Below are 18,769 nucleotides of genomic sequence, written 5' to 3'. Positions count from 1 at the left end.
AAAACAAATCACGAATTGGTGATTCAATTACTTATTTATTGTTGGTGCAGATCTTTTTGTTTCTATTATGGAGTTGAATTTCTTTGTGTGTATATGAATTCCCCCATATCGAGTCGTTTTAGTGTCATTGTTGTTCTAATTCATTCTTTTTTTTTTACAAGGCTACACTAAACCTATTTTGTTGAATTGGTACAAAATATTTTATCTGAATTTACTATACTAATTATAACTATATTAAAATACAATATTATTTTTCAATCATTTTATTCAGTATAAGATTAATTATAATACTACAAACTCTATACCTCCTGTCCGTACGTAGTACGGGACTAAAACTAGTAAGGTAATAATCACGAGAAATTAAAATATAAATGAAATCACTAGCAATTTCGTAGCCCCAACATTCTTTAACCACCAAGATGTATTTTCTTAAAGAAATGATTTAGCCACCAAGATGAATTCTTATTATCTATTTTTTAAGTAACAGCCTCCAAGATAATGCATGATAAGTTCCTCGCTCAAAAGGTACGTAAGTATTTATATCAGTACAGCAACATGCTTACAATGCGAGTCTGTGACACAATAACCAAATAAATCCTGGTCTGTCTTTTTTTTTTGTTTTTTTGTATCTTCCACACGTTCCAAGCATTGCTCCATCATGTCACTAAATCCCATACAAATTAAACTAAAAGGAAGGAATGTTTATAAACCTTTTTCTGATCAGCTCAAACTGTGTAAATAAATAGAAACAAGAATTTTATATAATAAGAGAAGGTTTTCTCTAACTTTTTCTAAAAACATGACACCTGGCTAACTATATATCTGACATGTGTACTCATATGTTTTAAAAAACCATCCATTTTCTTTTCAACTTTGGGCCCAAACCAATAACTTAAACTTCAAACCCAAATTCAGCCTTCCACCTCAGATCAGTGACAACACTTCAAACCGCTGTCAATGTTTACCTCTCTAACAGGTTTGTTTCTAAATCCAATTGGGTCTCCTCATTGCTTACGCTTCATTCCCAGTAAATCTCTAATTCAGCATCATCTCGGTGTTCTCCCTATGCTTTTATTTTCAATTCTCCTAAACTTTGGTTTATTTAGTCAAATTCTCTTGTGCACCATAAAATTCTAATCCATTACAGACCCACCACCTATTTCAATCATATGTAACATTAATTTGTATGCATCAACGTTTTCAAAAAGTTTGAAGTCGAGTTTCTAAATTTTGTTTAAATAAATGTGTTAAGTTTGGAACCATACATATTTTTGAATTTATTTTTCAAAAATTTGCTAAGATCCTTCCCATAAATTAGAATAATATGAAGCATTACTACCATTGGAATATTTGTATTACTTACTACAATCTTTAAGGATATCTCAGAATCCCATTATAAGAAAATCATGTGTTTCTCTTTTACGTTTTGCTCTGTTTGATAACCTAATAAAAATATCAAACGTCTATAACTTTATGGTCATTAACATTTGATTATAATCCCTGATTTCTCTCCCTAAAACATTGCATTAAGTTTCTTTTCAAAAAACAACATTTCACGACAACAACCTTCTCTGTTACACCATGGACAAAACTAAGTTATAATAACAACATTTTTAATATACTTTATTTTATTTATATCTTATATGGTGTATAGTTTGCTTTAAAAAAAAAAAATCACATTGTTACAAAAATATATTTCTTCCAACTTTTTAGGTTTAACATATAATATATTTTCTAATGAAAGCATATACCATATAGCCTAAAAATAAAACTACTAATCAAACCAATTAAAACAAAAAAAGTTTTCATACTTTTAAAGTAAAAATTGAAACCAAGTTCATTTATGATAGACTAATTTTAAAATATAGAATATGTACTAATAAATTTTTAAAAGTACATTGTATTCAATAATCAAATATATTGTAATAAAGACAAAACTCAGATAAAAATAAAACTACTGATCAAACCAATTAAAACAAAATAAAATTCATACTTTTAAAGTAAAATTAAAACCAAGTTAATTTATGATAGACTAATTTAAAAATATAGAATATGTACTACTATATTAAAAAAAAATCACATTGTATTCAATAATCATATATATTGTATTAAAGACAAAACTCAGATAAAATTAAATTGTATTTAATATTCATAAGTTACCGTTTGACTATTTTTAAAACATATATACTAAAAGAAAATAAAAATAGCATAATGGTATCATAACATAACCTTTAGTTTTAACATATAATATATTTTCTAATGGAAGCATATACCATATAATCTAAAAATAAAACTACTGATCAGACTTATTAAAACAAAAAAAAGTTTTTATACTTTTAAAATAAAAATTGAAGCCAAATTAATTTATGACAGAATAATTTAAAAATATAAAATATGTTTTAATATATTTTAAAAATCAAGTTGTATCCAATAATCATATATATTATATTAAAATACAAATAAATTATAAGTTACAGTTTGACTGTCTTTACAATAAAATTAAATTATATATAATATTCTATAAAATTTACAGTTTGACTGTCTTTAAACGTATATACTAAAAGAAAATAAAAATAACATAATTGATCAACCACCCCATGAAATAATAGAAAACAATAGTTTCACAAAATAATTTAATGGTAATTATAGTATTTATTTTACAATGATTAGAAAATAGAGATAATATATCAAATCTAAAAAACATTAAATTTGACACACTTTTCTTTTCATGATTTTTATTCAAAATTTAATGTGAGATATAGTATAAGATATTTTATAAATTTTTATGACATGAGCCATATTTTAATATGCGATATTCCAATTTTTTTTTTATGTTAAGGGTGATTACAAGATTAGAGAGTAAACATTGGAGTATATGATAAATCGTGAGTACATTTATTAAATATTTAAAATAATCTGGTGATTCTTCTGTTACCTTGTAAAACATATTGTCTAGATTCATAATCTCATTACTATAGTACAAAATTTAGGTTTTAGAAGTTTAGTTTATTGATTTGATGAATTTGAGCCGGTCTGATTTTTTTCTCGCAAATATCTTATTTTAAAATCATCAAAATCTGATGGAAAAGTCAACATATAAATATTATAAGTTTAAATATAGTTAATTAAAAAAATATTTAGATGTAAGTTAAAATAATTTAGAAATGTAGTTATGTCGGAAAAATAATTGGAATGTATCTATTGTTGATATCAATTTTTCTAATTTTGTCTTCCCTTCCATCTACACTAATTGACATGTGGAGAGTTCATTTTTTGACAATTAAAAGACCATATTGAATAAGAATAGAGACAAGGACTGAGAAATAACCCATCATCATAGAAGTATAGCACATTTTAAGCATTCATATATAGTCTCTAATTCATAAGATATTTGTTAGGAGGCTAACCGAAGAAAATCAAACTGTAGCAACATATTGTGGAGTCAAAAAGAAAATCAAATATTAAGATTGAGTTTAAAAAATATATAAAGTATTAAAACTACTCGCAAAAAAGATAAAAATTTATAAATTATTTTTTTTTACTATTGAAACTAAAACATAATTTATTTTAATTTATTTTCATGGTTACTGAGTTTCTATAATAATTTTGTGATTATAGAGATCTAGCATTTCATATAAGTCTTGATCACATCTATATATTACAGTTTTGGAAAAGATGTAGGGAAAGATGAGATTTATCTGGTAATATTTGTAAACAATTTTCAATACTCAATTTTCATTTTGAATATCTGATATATGGTCTCTACACAAACCTCATATATGCTAAGACTATCTCCAATATATATTCTATATTTTACTAGAAAATAGAGCATAGCTTTTTCAATGTATCAATCTATTTTATATTAGAAAATGGAGTTAGTGTAAAAAAGTAAAGCTCCATACAGAGTAATCCCCATCATTTACTCTATTTTAGAGTAAGATATAGAGTAGGGTTAAAGCAAATGTTACTTTATAACAGAGTATTGACTTTAAAATAGCGTGGGGTTGAAAATGCTCTAAGAACCTAACAATTTATCACAAAATAATAAAATCCAAAACAACAAAACTTTGAGGGATTTAATTACTTCAATCAAAAAAGTTTCCTACATGTTTTGTTTATTTTATTTTGCGTCCAAACATTAAGAACCATATATATAAAGGAACAAATATTAAACAATTTTTTAAAAAAATCATATTAAAAAAGAAGACATTTCAAAAATAGATTTATAAATTTAAAATATATCATAATTAATAAAAGGAAAAATGATTATCAGCTACTTGAAGTATACACCAACACATAGCCATACATACAAACAATATAAATGTCTTGTTAACTACGTGAACTATTGTCATCACATAAGGACATCCATAAACAAACATATGTTATGTCTACAACACCATAAACATTCAAGGTTAGCCGGAATCCGGCGTTGACCGGTATTGACCAACGTTGACCGGCGTTGACCGCTGTTGACCAGAAAAAAATATTCAAAAATATATATATTTTTTCCTAATAATAATAAATTTTGTTTTATGTATTTTTGAAAATACAAAATTAAAAATGATATTTAAATAGAAAGAGTATAAATTTGTTATTGTTTATGAAAAAATCTACTACACATCAAATTTTGGTGGTATAGTTTTATTATATTATTTTTGGTATATTTTCTGTATTAGGAAACAGACAATTCGTGGGTTCACCCTTACGAGCGAACCTCTCTTATTCATCCCCTTTAAATTAAGGAAATAAATCTTAATTAAAGAAACAAAATATGTTGATCAATCACTTTTAAAATTGTTAATTTTAATATTATATTACAGTTTTTAATTATCACATCTAAAACCCTAACCATTTATTATAAACTCAAACAGACATATAATTTTGTTTAATTGTAAAATCTAAACCCTAACCACTCTTTTGTAAATCCAAACAGGCATATAATTTTATTTAATAGTAAAATCTAAACCCTAACCACTCTTTTGTAAACCCAAACCAATATAGAATTTCGTTTAACTGTAAAATGTATACTCTAACCACTCTTTTGTAAATCCAAACTGACATAATTTTGTTAATAAAAGATCTCTTTTTAAAAGTATGATATGACATGTATTATTGTATTTTGATTTGTTAATTAAGAGGGATGAATGAGAGTTGTTCACCCCTAGGCTTAACAAAATTAGTTACTTTATATACCACAAATTTTGTTTTTTCATATTATTTTTATTTTTATTTTGGTAAATAATTTTCTTTTATTTTTTTGTTGTTTTTGTAAATTATACAAATCATTTATCTTTTTTATTTATTTCTCAAAAATACATAAAAACAAAATCATTATTATTTTTAGAAAAAAAAAATATTTTTTTGAGTATTTTTTTCTGGTCAATGCCGGTCAATACTGGTCAACGTCGGTCAACTCTGGTCAACGCCGGATTCTGGCAGACCTCGAATGTTTATGGTGTTGCACACATAACCTATGTTTGTTTATGGATGTCCTTATATGATGACAATAGTTCACGTAGTTAACAAGGCATTTATATTGTTTGTATGTGTGGTTATGTATTGGCATATACTTCAAGTAGCTGACAATTATTTTTCCTATAAGATTAGGTATATCTCGCGCATCGCGCGAGCCTATTTCTAGTAATATATAATAGATTGGTCTTGTCCAGAGAACATTGCAAAACAAAAACATCACAAAAACGAATGAAAAAGAGATGCAAGAAAGAAAATAGGTTATCATTATCATTAATTATAAAATAAGCTATTAATTAATCAACAGAGTTGGTCTTCTTCTTTGTTATTTGTGCTTGTTGTTGGTTCGCTTTCTCTTCTTCTCTTAATTTCCTTTGTAAATCGTGCATAATTTAGTTGATCTGTGCCAAACTTGGAACATAAGAGCTACAACAATAAGCAAATTCGCTGAAGTTGACAGCTCCTTGTATGTCACTCCTAGCTTCTCCAAGGCCTAGCCTCTTTCTACGTACGTAGTTCATATTCTCTCCAATAATGCAAGCTGCGCTCTCGTAGCATGTCCTTGATCCATATGTGTGAAAATCAATAACTACAGCGACTTTCTTCTCCTCTTCAATGAAGAAAATGCCACCGAGATAGTTAAAGTGAGAAACTAACCCCAAATCAAGTTTTAAGAAAGGGTTCCACGACACAGCATTGGGATCAATCATAGTTGTAACCCAAATCTCCACCTTTGAACTTTTCGATAACGCCGCTAGTTTTTCGTCTCCAACAGAAGAGAGAGCTCCAACATCGTAAAGATAGTGCACAAACGGCAGTGGAAGAAGCTGTCCAAAGCTCTCCGATTTAAAGTCAAAACATAGTAAACAGTCATGCGGCTCTGGATTGTAGTTATCACCAGCCTCATCGTATACTATTTTTTCCTTGGCAAAAAAGTAAGTGTTACCTTTCAAAGATGCGCAGCGTTGATAAAACTCTATCTCCCAGGTGGGAGTAGTGATATCAAGAACTCTCCATGAATTAGAGCTAAAATCATAGATTTCGTACTCAAGAATTAGTTGCTCAACAGAACGGTCGTAATAATTCAAAAACCTCAAGATTTTGTGTTTACGGTTATTGTCGTATCCGATAGCATAGCTGTCTGCTCTGTGGTAAGCGTTCAAGGGTTGGATCCACCTGGTTTGACCCAAATAAGGGTTCCAAACCACGAGCCTAGCGTTGTCCTCTTTGGTCACACATAACAATAACCCGTCGCAATGAAAAACTTTAGATATCTTGACTTGATTAAGTAGATTATTACCTATCTCCTTTATAGATGTATCCACGAGTTCTATTTTGTTGAAAGTTCCATGGAGATCGAACCTTAGTGAACAAAGCTTATACTTCATCATCATGAACCCCATAAATGGATGTCTTCCTTCTGTTTTCCATAGAATTCTTTCTTTAGTTAAAGTGTTCCATCGTTTGCAAGTGGATCTCATTGCTCCGAGATAAGTTATGGGAACCCTAGAAAGTATCTCTTCTACCAAATCTTTCGGGAGATCAGAGATCAAGGTCGTCATTGTTTCGAAATGAGAGCAATTGGCTATCGTTCCCTAACTTTGCTTGGCCCGATCATTTATAAGCTTCAGAAAAAAAAAAAAAAAAAAAGATATATGCTCTTTTCATTTTCTATATAATTCTGCTTAATTTATTTTTATTATTTATTTCACTAATAAAATAAATATTGTATGTATCTATTTTAATAAGGGAAAGGTATCCATATAATTTTACACTTCCTTTAAATATTTATATCAAATTTCATTGGTCATAAGACCATTTTTAAAATTTCTCATTTAAGATTAGAAAAAACATAAATTAAGTCTTAAATTAATACAGAACTTTTTAAAATAATTATTAGTTTTTAAAAAAATGATCGGTTTCAGCTTTCTCTACTCCTACTAGATCAATTCACTTTATCTGAACTAAAATTAGTAATTAATTTTTTAAACATTGTTAACTAATCAAACTTAAAAAAACTAATTAGACTTGATTTTTTACCATATGATTTGTTTTTAATAATTATATTCAGATTTTTTAAAGATTTTAAATTATGATTCTTATATCATCTTTTTTAATTTCATTTACAAATTGTATTGATATAATAATACATCTTATTATATAAAGCTTAGTTTTTAAAATCTAATTTGTTTTTTATATTTAAAATCAAATAAAATATAAAATGAACATTTAAAATACTACTTAAAGTTTTACATATTTATTTTATATTCGCATAAATACACGGACCTAATCTAGTGATTAATAAATCTACACTATATTATTAAGGGAGAAATACACCTAAAACTTCTAACCTTTCTTTTAAGCTTTCCGATTTTTCTTTGTTAATAATGTTGTAAACTTAAAATTCAACTTCTTTTCAGTGTTTGCAACATGTCTTGGGACGGTTGCAAAATTAGACCCCTAACTTGGGTCAATTGCAAGACTAGATCCTTCTTTTTCTCTCTCCAACATTTGTCACTTTCTCCCTACTAAATCCTCGGCCATTCATTATATTCACACAAATGTCATTATTTCTGATTTATTTGAATTTCTTACGAAAATGATTACTACATCCATATCCTCATCTTCTTCTCTTATTTACGGTTGTGCCATCACTATCAATTTTCCAACAACCATGAACAACCAAATTTGAAGCTCTTAATGCTTCGACAACCCAAATTTGTGACCTTAAATAACACACAATGCTATGAGAACTTCAGTTTCTTCCATCTCTTCTACATTTTAATCCAATAAAATTTGTAAATGCGTTCATCTTGTTATATGTTGTGATTCTTGGATAATGATTAAATTAGTGCTGGGTTTCTTCCATGGTGACTAAAGACGACGTCCTCGGTGCTTGACATTGCGAAACAACCACCGTAAGGTTAGTTTCCGGTAGATTTCGTGATTTTTCTTGTGTTTTCTCGAATTTAGACTCCATTTGTTAGTCCAACTGTTATAATATCATGTAAAGTCTACAATGAGGTCAGTTTTGCAATTACAAATTTATCGAGTTTTGAGCCCGTAGACTGAAATTTCAGTCTCCTTAATTTCATTTGAAAAAAAAAATGATTTAGACTACATTATAGTCTTTCCGTTGGACACTTTGTTTGAAGTCTACTAAGGTGTATTTTTGCAATTGACCAAAATCTTGACTTTTTAGTTATGACTGCATGACGAAGTCTTCTTAAGATAATAAAATAGTAGACATCTATAGTGGCCATTTTTGGGTTGACCAAATTATAAAATCATTGACCGTAATATTATTAAAATAAAATTAATTAGTTGACTGCAAAAGAAGTCTACTAATTAAATAAATTAAAATGTTGGTCAACCCCAAAAATGACTACAGCAGACTGCTAACGAAGTCAACGTATCTGGAGACTTCGTACGTAGTCTACGTGGTGTAAGTAAAACTTAGTCAATTGCAAAACTAATCACGAAGAAGTTTACTTTTCCTTGTTGACGAATAGTTGAAGTCTACTTGTTAGACAGAAGTATACTATAAAGTCAATGGGTTGGTCAATTGCAAAAATAACTAGAGTAGACTATAATTAAATTTAACAAGTTGAACTTCCCATTGAAGTCTGTTTTATGTATTTAATTGCAAAACTGACCAAAAATTAACAAAGGAAGACCACAAAATAAATCAACCATTTCTGGTAGACTTCGTCTGCTGTCTGCTTTGTTAAATTGTAATTGCAAAAATAGCCACTGCTGTCTTCTCCAAGGCGCACTTTTTTGACGTACCCTTTCTCTCCAATAATGTAAGCTGCGCCCTCGTAGTTTGTCCTTTCAGATGTGTCAAAATCAATAACCACTGCGACTTTCTTCTCCTCGTCAATGAAGAAACTGCCACCGTCGTAGCAAAAGCGAAAATCAAAACCACAATGTGGCTTCATATCAACTACTAAGAAAAAACTCCACGACACTGCATTGGGCTCAATCATAATTGTAACCCACATCTCCACCACTGTACTATCTTTAGCTTGAGATAATGCCGCGAGTTTCTCGTCTCCAAGAGAAGAGAGAGCTCCAACATCGAAAAGATAGTTCACAAACGGCAGAGGAAGAAACTTTCCAAATCTCTCCGTTGTAAAATCAAAACATAGTAAACAGTCTGGCGGCTCTGGACCTTCCTCCACTATTTTTTCCTTGGAAAAAAAGTAAGTGTTTCCTTTCAAAGACGTGTCACGTTGATAATATTCTATCTCCCAGCATGGAGTGATATCAAGAACTCTTCATGAATTAGAGCTAAAATCATAGATTTTGTACTCAAGAAATCGGTGATGATCATTAAGGTCGTATTGATCCACAAAACTCAAAATTTTGTGGTTACGGTTATTGTCGTATCCGATAGCATAGGCTTTTGCTATAACGTAAGCGCTTTGGGGTTGGATCCACCTGATTTGACCCAAATAAGGGTTCAACACCGCGAGCCTAGCGTTGTCCTCTTTGGTCACACATAACAATAACCCGTCGCATTGAAACACTTTATACATTTCAACTTGATTAAGTAGAACATTACAATCTATCTCCTTTATAGATGTTTCCACTATTAATTCATCTTCGTTGAAGGCTCCATGGAGATCAAATCTCAATGAACAAAGCTTATACTTCTTCATCATGAAGCCCAAGAACTGATGATTTGCCTCTGCTTTACATAGAATCCAATCTTTGGATAAACCGGTCCATCTTTTGCAAGTGGATCTCACTGATCCTAGAGAAGTTATCGGACCTTAGACAATATCTTCTTAACCAAATCCTTTGAAAGATCAGAGATTGTTGACTTGTTGTCATTGTTTCAAAAAAAAAAAAAATATCAGATCGTTCTTTAACTCTTGCCAATCTTTTTTATACATAGCTTCACAATAAGAAAATTAATTGATTGTTAGTTTTAAAATATTTGGATTCTATATTAGAATCTTATTATATAAAGTTGGGCTTTGAAAGTTAGTAATTAACTATATTTTGACATGTGTCAAGTTATCAATCTTAGATTTTGACATTTGTAAAAGTTAATATTTGATCAGAAAAATTTGATTACAACAAAAATAAAATATTTTGTTTTAGAAAATATTAATAATGTAAAAAGATAATTATCCAAAATTATAGAATTTATAAAAAAATACAAAGTCTTTTTAAACAGTTATAAGAGGATTATATATATATATATATATATATTCAAAAAATTTGAAATTATAATATTATTTACTTTTTTTAATTTTAAGTTATTAATTCTATAAAAATAGAAAAGGGGATTAAAGAAAAATATACAGTTAATTATTAATTTTAAATTTTTTGTAAATGTTCATTTCTATATAAACATAGATCGTCTTATATTTAAATAATTTATTCAAAAACACTGCTTTTAAATTTTTTTTAATTGAGAAATGTTTTTAATGGGAACGTAATTTTTTTTTTTGTAAACCAAAATTTTCTGTTACTCTCTTTTTTTTCAGTTGGAAATATGTAAAATTAATATGTTGACCCAAAAAAGATTAATATATACGTCTTCTTTTCCTAATACGGTATTTTAAAATTTATTATAGTATTTTTAGATTGTTTGATTTAATTTATATTTTCATCTTTGGATTATTTGAGATTCATATATTACCTTTCTTATAATTTTCTATCGTCTTTAACTATGTCAAATTAATTTTCTTTTAATTTCTCAACCTTGATTGGTTGGTCATAAACCCTTCTTTTTTTTGCAAACATAATTGTTACCATTATTTATTCAATACTAAAGGAGATAATGAGTAGAAACACATCAACCTAATGGATGGATAAAATAGACTAATCAAACACAAGCTTACAACTAACATAGATAGATAGATTGGAAAAACATAAATTGTTGTTGATATGTCCTTAGGAGCCAAAGATTGTGACACCCTTGTTTGGTCATCAAAATACACTAATTTTTCGGTCAAGGGTCCTAAGAGAACTTCATGATGGGCAATCTTCCTGGAAGTGATTGTCGAAACTGTGCGAGTAAGGACAAAACACAGAAAATATCATTTATTGATTTGTAGAGCTGGTAAACAAAATTTTAAAGCCTCCCAGACGTAACAAATCAGCCATCGAATATGGGTGGGTCACGGGACAGGAATAGATGTAGGGGTCAGTTAGGAAGGTGGGCCCATGGAATGAGAGTGGACATGGGCCCACTAAGCAAGGTGGGGGTTGAGACATTAAAGAGACAGAGGCTACATCATGGTGTGTCAGAGACATTTCCACAAATACATTGGGAAATTTAACATTAGTTACTATCAAAATACTTTGTGACGTTAGAAAAAGGTTTTTACTTTTATTGGTTGTCGGAACAAGCCATTTTGAGATAGCAAATAGATGTGAACATGTTCTCTCCACACAGGAGGAGGACATAACTAGGTTCTCTCTATGGTGGAGAAGGTTGGACACAAGGTTATCTTCCCAAGAGAGGAGGGTTGAGGATGTTGGACGCAATATTATCTCCCCAAGGGAGGAAGGCGGAGCCAAGGTTCTCTCCATGGTGGAGGAGGTTGGACGCAAGGTTCTCTCCATAAGGGTGGAGCCAAGGTTTTCTCCATGGTGGTCATAAATTATTGTGATGATACATTGATTAGTATATGAACAATTCTTGGGTTCACTCCTAAGGTAAACCCTTTTGTTCACTTCTCATTATTTTAGCCAATGAGAATTTGACATGTCATAATGCATTTAAGAACCTATTCATTCACCTTCTTATACAATAAAGCAAAATCTGTAAAATTAAAAATTTAAAACCGCTTATTTATAAACCCAAGCCAATATATAATTTCATTTTAATTGTAAAATCTAAACCCTAACCATCTCATTTGTAAATCCAAACTGACATATAATTTCATTTTAATTTTAAAATCTAAACCCTAACCATCTCATTTGTAAACCCAAACCGACATATAATTTTATCCTAATTATAAAATCTAAACCCTAATCATCTCATTTGTAAACCCAAACCGACATATAATTTTGTTTTAATTGTAAAATCTAAATCCTAACCACTTCATTTGTAAACCCAAACCGACATATAATTTCGTTTTAATTGTAAAATCTAAACCCTAACCAATTTATTTGTAAATCCAAACCGCTTCATTTGTAAACACAAACCGACATATAATTTTGTTTGAATTGTAAAATCTAAACCCTAATCACCTTATTTGAAAACCCAAACCGACAAATCATTTCATTCTAAACCAAGCCAATATTTAACTTCAAAAAAAATATACAGAATTTGTTTCCTTAATCTATTTTGCTTTTTAATTTAATTTTGATTTATTATTTTAAATAAAATATGTATAGAAGATTCTGATTGGTTGAAAAGGAAGAAGTGAACAAGAAGGTTTACCCTAGGAGTGAACCTAAGTATTTTCCCATATTATGTTATATATTTTTTATTCAAAATATTTTTTGAGCCAACAATTTTAGTAATTAAAAAACTATACATAAGTGAAAGTAAAATAGTTGGTTTATTGTGTTCATATAGACATTTTCTAGGTGGGTGATAAAGAATATATATTTGTAACATAGAGTATATTTAGGTGTAAAAAAAGTACACTTTTAATGGTAACATACATAAAAGATTTGTAAATGAATATAAATCAGTGTATTATAACAAAAATAAAATTTATAAATAAAGTACGATAAATTTGAATATAATTTATAAAACTTTAATCCCGCACATCGGACGGGTCCTCATCTAGTATACATATAAAGGAGAAAATATGACTATTTATAATATTTTAAAAATTTGTTATTATTACACACACAAAAATTATTCATATTAGTCTCACAAAATTTGTTAATTTCCATTTAATATGTTTTCGCTATCTATCCACACATAAGATCGTAAAGATCTAATCTCAATTAGCTTATCTCATCAATTAATATTTTAAAATTTTTATTAATTTTCTACCCTAAGATACAGTACTTATATATTTTACAAAAGGCAATATATGAAAATAAGAAAAGTGTAAACCTTTCTGGTACTGGAATAATATAAAATCATCAACCATTATATAGTAATCTTATTGAAAATTTTAATACTCCATCTTCAACCACACTAATTATAGCCATTACATAAAGATAGTTGATAACTTTTTGTCCATAAATTTGTTAATAGTCTATATTAACATTTTTGATTTGCTTATTTAATTTGTTTTATTTACAACATTAACTCCTAACGATTTTTCTAGAATAATATTTCGTAAAAATTCAATTAAAGGAACTATTTAAATCGACCTAATTTGATATGTTTATTGTCATAAATAGCTTGACAATATGTATACATTTCGATTTTTCCAAAACCCACTCTACGCATTAAATTCTTAATCCCATAAAAATCTCCAAACCTATTTTAATAGATCTTTAGAGACTGTATGATCACAGGCGAATTTGAGTAACAAATTATTACAATCGCAATAATTACTATCTATATATATATTTTTGAAGTATATTTAGGGTTCTACCCTTTTATTTGTATTTATTAACAAAATTGGTCCCTAACAAATTTCCCCAAATATTTAAAACTTAATTTTTTTGAAACCAAAATTTTATTCGGATCGTACATAAACGAAATCATTTTAATTTTTACATAAATCTTGGATTACAAATATATGAATAAGTCTCGGTATTAGAAACTACATTTATCTCAATTTTGTTTAAGGAAAACTATAAGATTGAGTATATTGGCTTAACAAATTAACTAAAAAATCGGGAATATAGAAACAAATAAAAAGAATCAATATCAAATCATCCATCATATCTCCAAACATAGGCCTTGATTGGAACAACTGTTAGTGAAGCATTAGCATTATGCAGCATGAGCAGTATGTTGCATAAACTGTATGCTATTATTTATTAACAATGATATGTGATTGGTACAGCTGTTAGCATTTAGACATAAAATTACAAAATTAGACATTTTAAATATACAAATATAGTAAACTCATATGTTAATCGATCATGTACAAATATAGTAAACTCATATACAAATTTGACATTTTGAGTGATTTGTGTGAAACTTACAAATCATATGTTATTCAATCATGTATTTTAAAAAGTCTATTAAAATCTACTGTTATTGAACTGATGATTTAAAAATCTACTTTAAAATCCACTGTTATTCAAAACAGTTTGTAGATTTGGATTTTAATGATTTTTGAGATTCTGGAGGATTTAGGTGGGATTTGTTTAGTTAAAAATAGATAAATCCAAATCTCATGGTTTTATGTGGATTTGAAAGAATTTTACAATAAATCATATCAACTTCCCTAAAATCTTTCAAAATTCCAAATTTCCTAAATCCCATCAAATCTTCCAAGATCATGGTTTCAATACACCTCCCTAGGTGATTAATGAAGGTAAAATTGTATTTTAATAACTTTAAAACCATTATGCTTGGGAAATGCTTCGTTTAGAAGCATTGGGCTGTAGAGCATTTAAAAGCCTTTTATGCTTTCTAAACAAAACGTGATTGGCTTTCTAAAATCTATATGCTCACTTATATAAACTACCAATCAAGGCCATAATCTTCCTTATATATATATATACACATTTTTGGAGATATTTAGCAAATAAATCCTAGAGTTGATACTTATTTAAAAGGAATTCCATTGGCATTAAATTTAAAATTTAAAATTTATATAATGAAAATTAAAACCATGATTTTCATTGGCATAATGAAAATTTAAAACAAAAATTCCTGAAATATCTCATTACTCAATCAAAGACTAATTACAATATCTCATTAAACATTTGTTTTGTAAACTTCCTAAACATTTCCTAAAATATATCCTTAATTCATTACAATATTTAATGCTAAAGTTAGAGGGCAGCTCAAGTAAACACCATCGACATTAGAATATTATCCATATCTAACTGAGTTTATTAAATTACGATTATGTTAAACAAATAAACAGTACTACGATATACCACGGGTTAAGTTCTGAATTTAAAATTTTAAATCGGTAACCTAAATTTTTAAACCGGTAAACCTAAATAATATATAGATATAAGGGATATAAATTTTAAATTTACAAAACATTAGTCAAATCTATAGTGAATCTACTAAAAAATTACATTTTTGTTTTAATTTTAAAAATGTAGTCTCGCGGTGTACCGCTGGTTAAAATCTAGTTGATAAGTAAATTTGTTAATCATAATAGTCATCTCATAATTTTTTAATATTCTGTTGAATAAACTTGTTTATTAATTACTTTCTAATTGAATTATTAAGGAATATATCTATATATATATAATAATTCTTGAAAGGAGAAAAAAAGAACAATATACTGAAGTGAGATGTATATTGGATATGCAAAGAAACAAAAAGATACCTATTTAAAAATAAGGTAAGCATAAGCTTTTGTTATTAGAATCTATATATATAAAGTTCACTTTACTCACTCTTGGTGCTACCACGTCAGTCACTCTTCTATTTAATGAGATTAAATTTTCGAAAATAACCCTGTAACCATTTCCTTTTATTTTGGGTCTAATCTTTTCAGAGGCCCAATTTATATTATTTACAAATATTTTAATTTGCCATCGAAATCAAACCCTTCCCCACAAAACTCCACTCTGTCGTTCTCCGATCTGCGACCTCAAACGTCCTTCCCCTTCTACATTTTTTCATTCTGTCTCACCCAAAGCATAGATATGAAATTAATGTTCGCCACTCCTCCACACCTTTTCACTGCCTTCCCTGTCTTCCATCTCCATAGTAACGATTCCCCTTTCTTAATACGTTTAACACCTACCACTGTTTTTGATCAGGTTGACGAGTCTTTCGGTCTCATTCCGAAAGAGATTTTTAGGTTTTTATATCAACACCCAGATATCAAAAGCTTCAATTTTTCCCAGGACCCATATGTTAGATTCTCTAATTCATGGGTTCAGCGTCACGCGTGATGATCCAAATAAGGGTCTTTCGTTTCTCAGAGATTATTTGCGGAGTCACGGTGCATTTTGTTCTTCCTTGACGTACTGTTCGCTGATTCATAGGTTCGTTGCTAAAGGATTGATGGATAAATGATAATGCTTTAGAGGTTGTAGAGATGATGACGAACAAAAACGTTAACTACCCTTTGATAATTTCGTTTGTAGTGCTGTGGTTTCTGGGTTTTGTAGGATTGGTAAACTGGAACTTGTGTTAGGGTTTTTGCGAGAGTGTTGTGGGTTCAGGAGTTTTAGTGCCGAATCTTGTAACTTATACTATTGTTGTGAGTGTTCTTTGTCAATTGAGTAAGGTTGATGAAGTGAGGAGTTTGGTTAGGAGATTGGAAGATGAAGGATTTGAATTTGACTGCATTTTCTACAGTAACTGGATTCATGCGTGTTTTGAACTATGCAGGACATGGAAATGGTGGAGAAGGGAATAAGTCGAGATGTTGTGGGCTATTCTATACTAATAGATGGGTTATCGAAAGAAGGAAACATCGAGATATCATTGGGGTTATTAGGGAAGATGATAAAGGAAGGAATATAGCCAAATTGGTCACTTTTAAAACTTTATTAAAAAATTACTAACTTACTATGTAACACAATCACAAAAGCATTAAGAAACATTCCTCACACATTTTATTACCTAAAAAAACAAACAAAGAACTACATCCACGTATAGAAAAATACAATAAACAATCAATCCAACGGATGGTGAAAAAATAAAAATAGGCACGAAAAACCACAAAAAACAATTACAGCCATAAATCAACTTATACAATACAATCTATACTTCTGAAATTAAAATAACTGAAAAACAAAACCAAATTTGTAAAGAAACACAACTAATTAAAAAGAAAATTGTAAAACTTCTCACTAGAATATACTTAATGCAAAAAAGCCGAAAAAGCCAAAATCACCATATAAAAACAACTAAAACAAACCAAAGAAATTGAAAACCATATAGAAAGAGAAATTTACCAAACATATAAATAATATACACAGAAAAACACAAAACACATCCTAATCTAACTCCTGCGCGTAGCGCGGACCGAATACTAGTATAAAAATAAAGATCATTTCATTACAGCAATATATGCTTACAATTCAATGCGAGTCTGTGACACAATCAAGCAGCAAAAAAAAAAAACCTTCAATGTTACAAAACTTACGAGAAAAGAAAATAGAACTATCAAGAATTATAACGCAATAACCAAATAAAATTCCGGTATTCCATTTTTTTTATTTTCCAAGTTCCAAACATTTCTCCATCATGTCACCAAATCCTATATACAAACTAAAAGGAAGATATTTTTAAACCCCTAATCATCAAGCATTGAGATATGTATATAAAACTCACCCATTGGGATTTGGGAAGATCATCGACGAAAGTGAGCAACATTATATAAGCTTCATTGGATCATCCTTTTAAGAGAGCAAACCAGCTTGCAATCTCCAGTACTATGACATCAACCATCTCACACCTTACTCCACTTCCTCCCAGGGCCGGCTCAAACTTTTCTTGCACCTTGTGCCAAAATTTTTTTTTTCCTAATGTAAAGATCTTATTTGTAGATTTTCAGAATTTTGGGGTTTTTTTGTCAAAATATGAAACATTGAAGAGCCTAAAAACATTATAATTTTATCCAAAATATTGTGACATGGTGCAAAAGCACTCCTTGCACCTCTCCAGCGCCGGGCCTGCTTCCTCCTCTGTTTCATCTTCCTTCTCACCAACACCGTTGCCTCAGAAACAAGCCGCCACCACCTCCGCAGCTGCCCTCAACGTACGTCACCAAAACGCTCCCTATCTCAATATCTATACATATATAAATGTAGATGAATGCCTACAAATGTCAGATGGAATTTGGCAGAGTCAGAAGAAGGATGAATACATTTTGTATCTTTTCTGATCAGCTCAAATATAACTGTGTAACTAAATAGAAACAAGAATAATATATAACTGATTGGTCTTGTCTAGAGGACATTGCAAAACAAAAACGAAACGGAAACGAATGAAAAGAGATGATAAATAGGCTATCATTATCTGTTGGAGATTGGTTTCATGTTAGCTACCGGTTATCTCTAAGTTGGTTTGGACTTGGCCATGAAGCTGTTTGGTCAACAAATCAATTCCGTAAGATCAACAACGCTAATATTGTTTTCCTTATTTTGTATAGACATGATTCGTAAGGATCTGCTTTCTCGAGTATATGTTTGTAAATCTAAGTCATAAAAGTAATATACAGAAAACTTCTGAATCTCTGTTTTTTCATTATCACTATCATAAAACAAG

At 29.2% G+C, this 18,769-nt stretch overlaps 2 pseudogenes across 1 annotated transcript; both read right to left on the bottom strand.

Annotated features, from left to right (window-relative positions):
• Window positions 1-5,721: 5,721 nt before the first annotated feature.
• Window positions 5,722-7,096, bottom strand: LOC147926475 (putative F-box protein At3g20030 pseudogene; annotated as a pseudogene). The gene has a single exon (XR_015581779.1). The product of XR_015581779.1 is annotated as a putative F-box protein At3g20030 pseudogene (transcript).
• A 1,761-nt stretch (window positions 7,097-8,857) lies between these two features.
• LOC109129090 (putative F-box protein At3g20030 pseudogene) lies at window positions 8,858-16,254 on the bottom strand (annotated as a pseudogene).
• Between the last annotated feature and the right edge of the window lie 2,515 nt (window positions 16,255-18,769).

The sequence above is a fragment of the Camelina sativa genome, chromosome 15, assembly GCF_030686135.1.
Source record: "Camelina sativa cultivar CO46 ecotype springtype chromosome 15, ASM3068613v1".
In the NCBI taxonomy this organism is placed as follows: Eukaryota; Viridiplantae; Streptophyta; class Magnoliopsida; order Brassicales; family Brassicaceae; genus Camelina; species Camelina sativa.
This window is presented reverse-complemented; position numbering and strand designations above follow the sequence as displayed.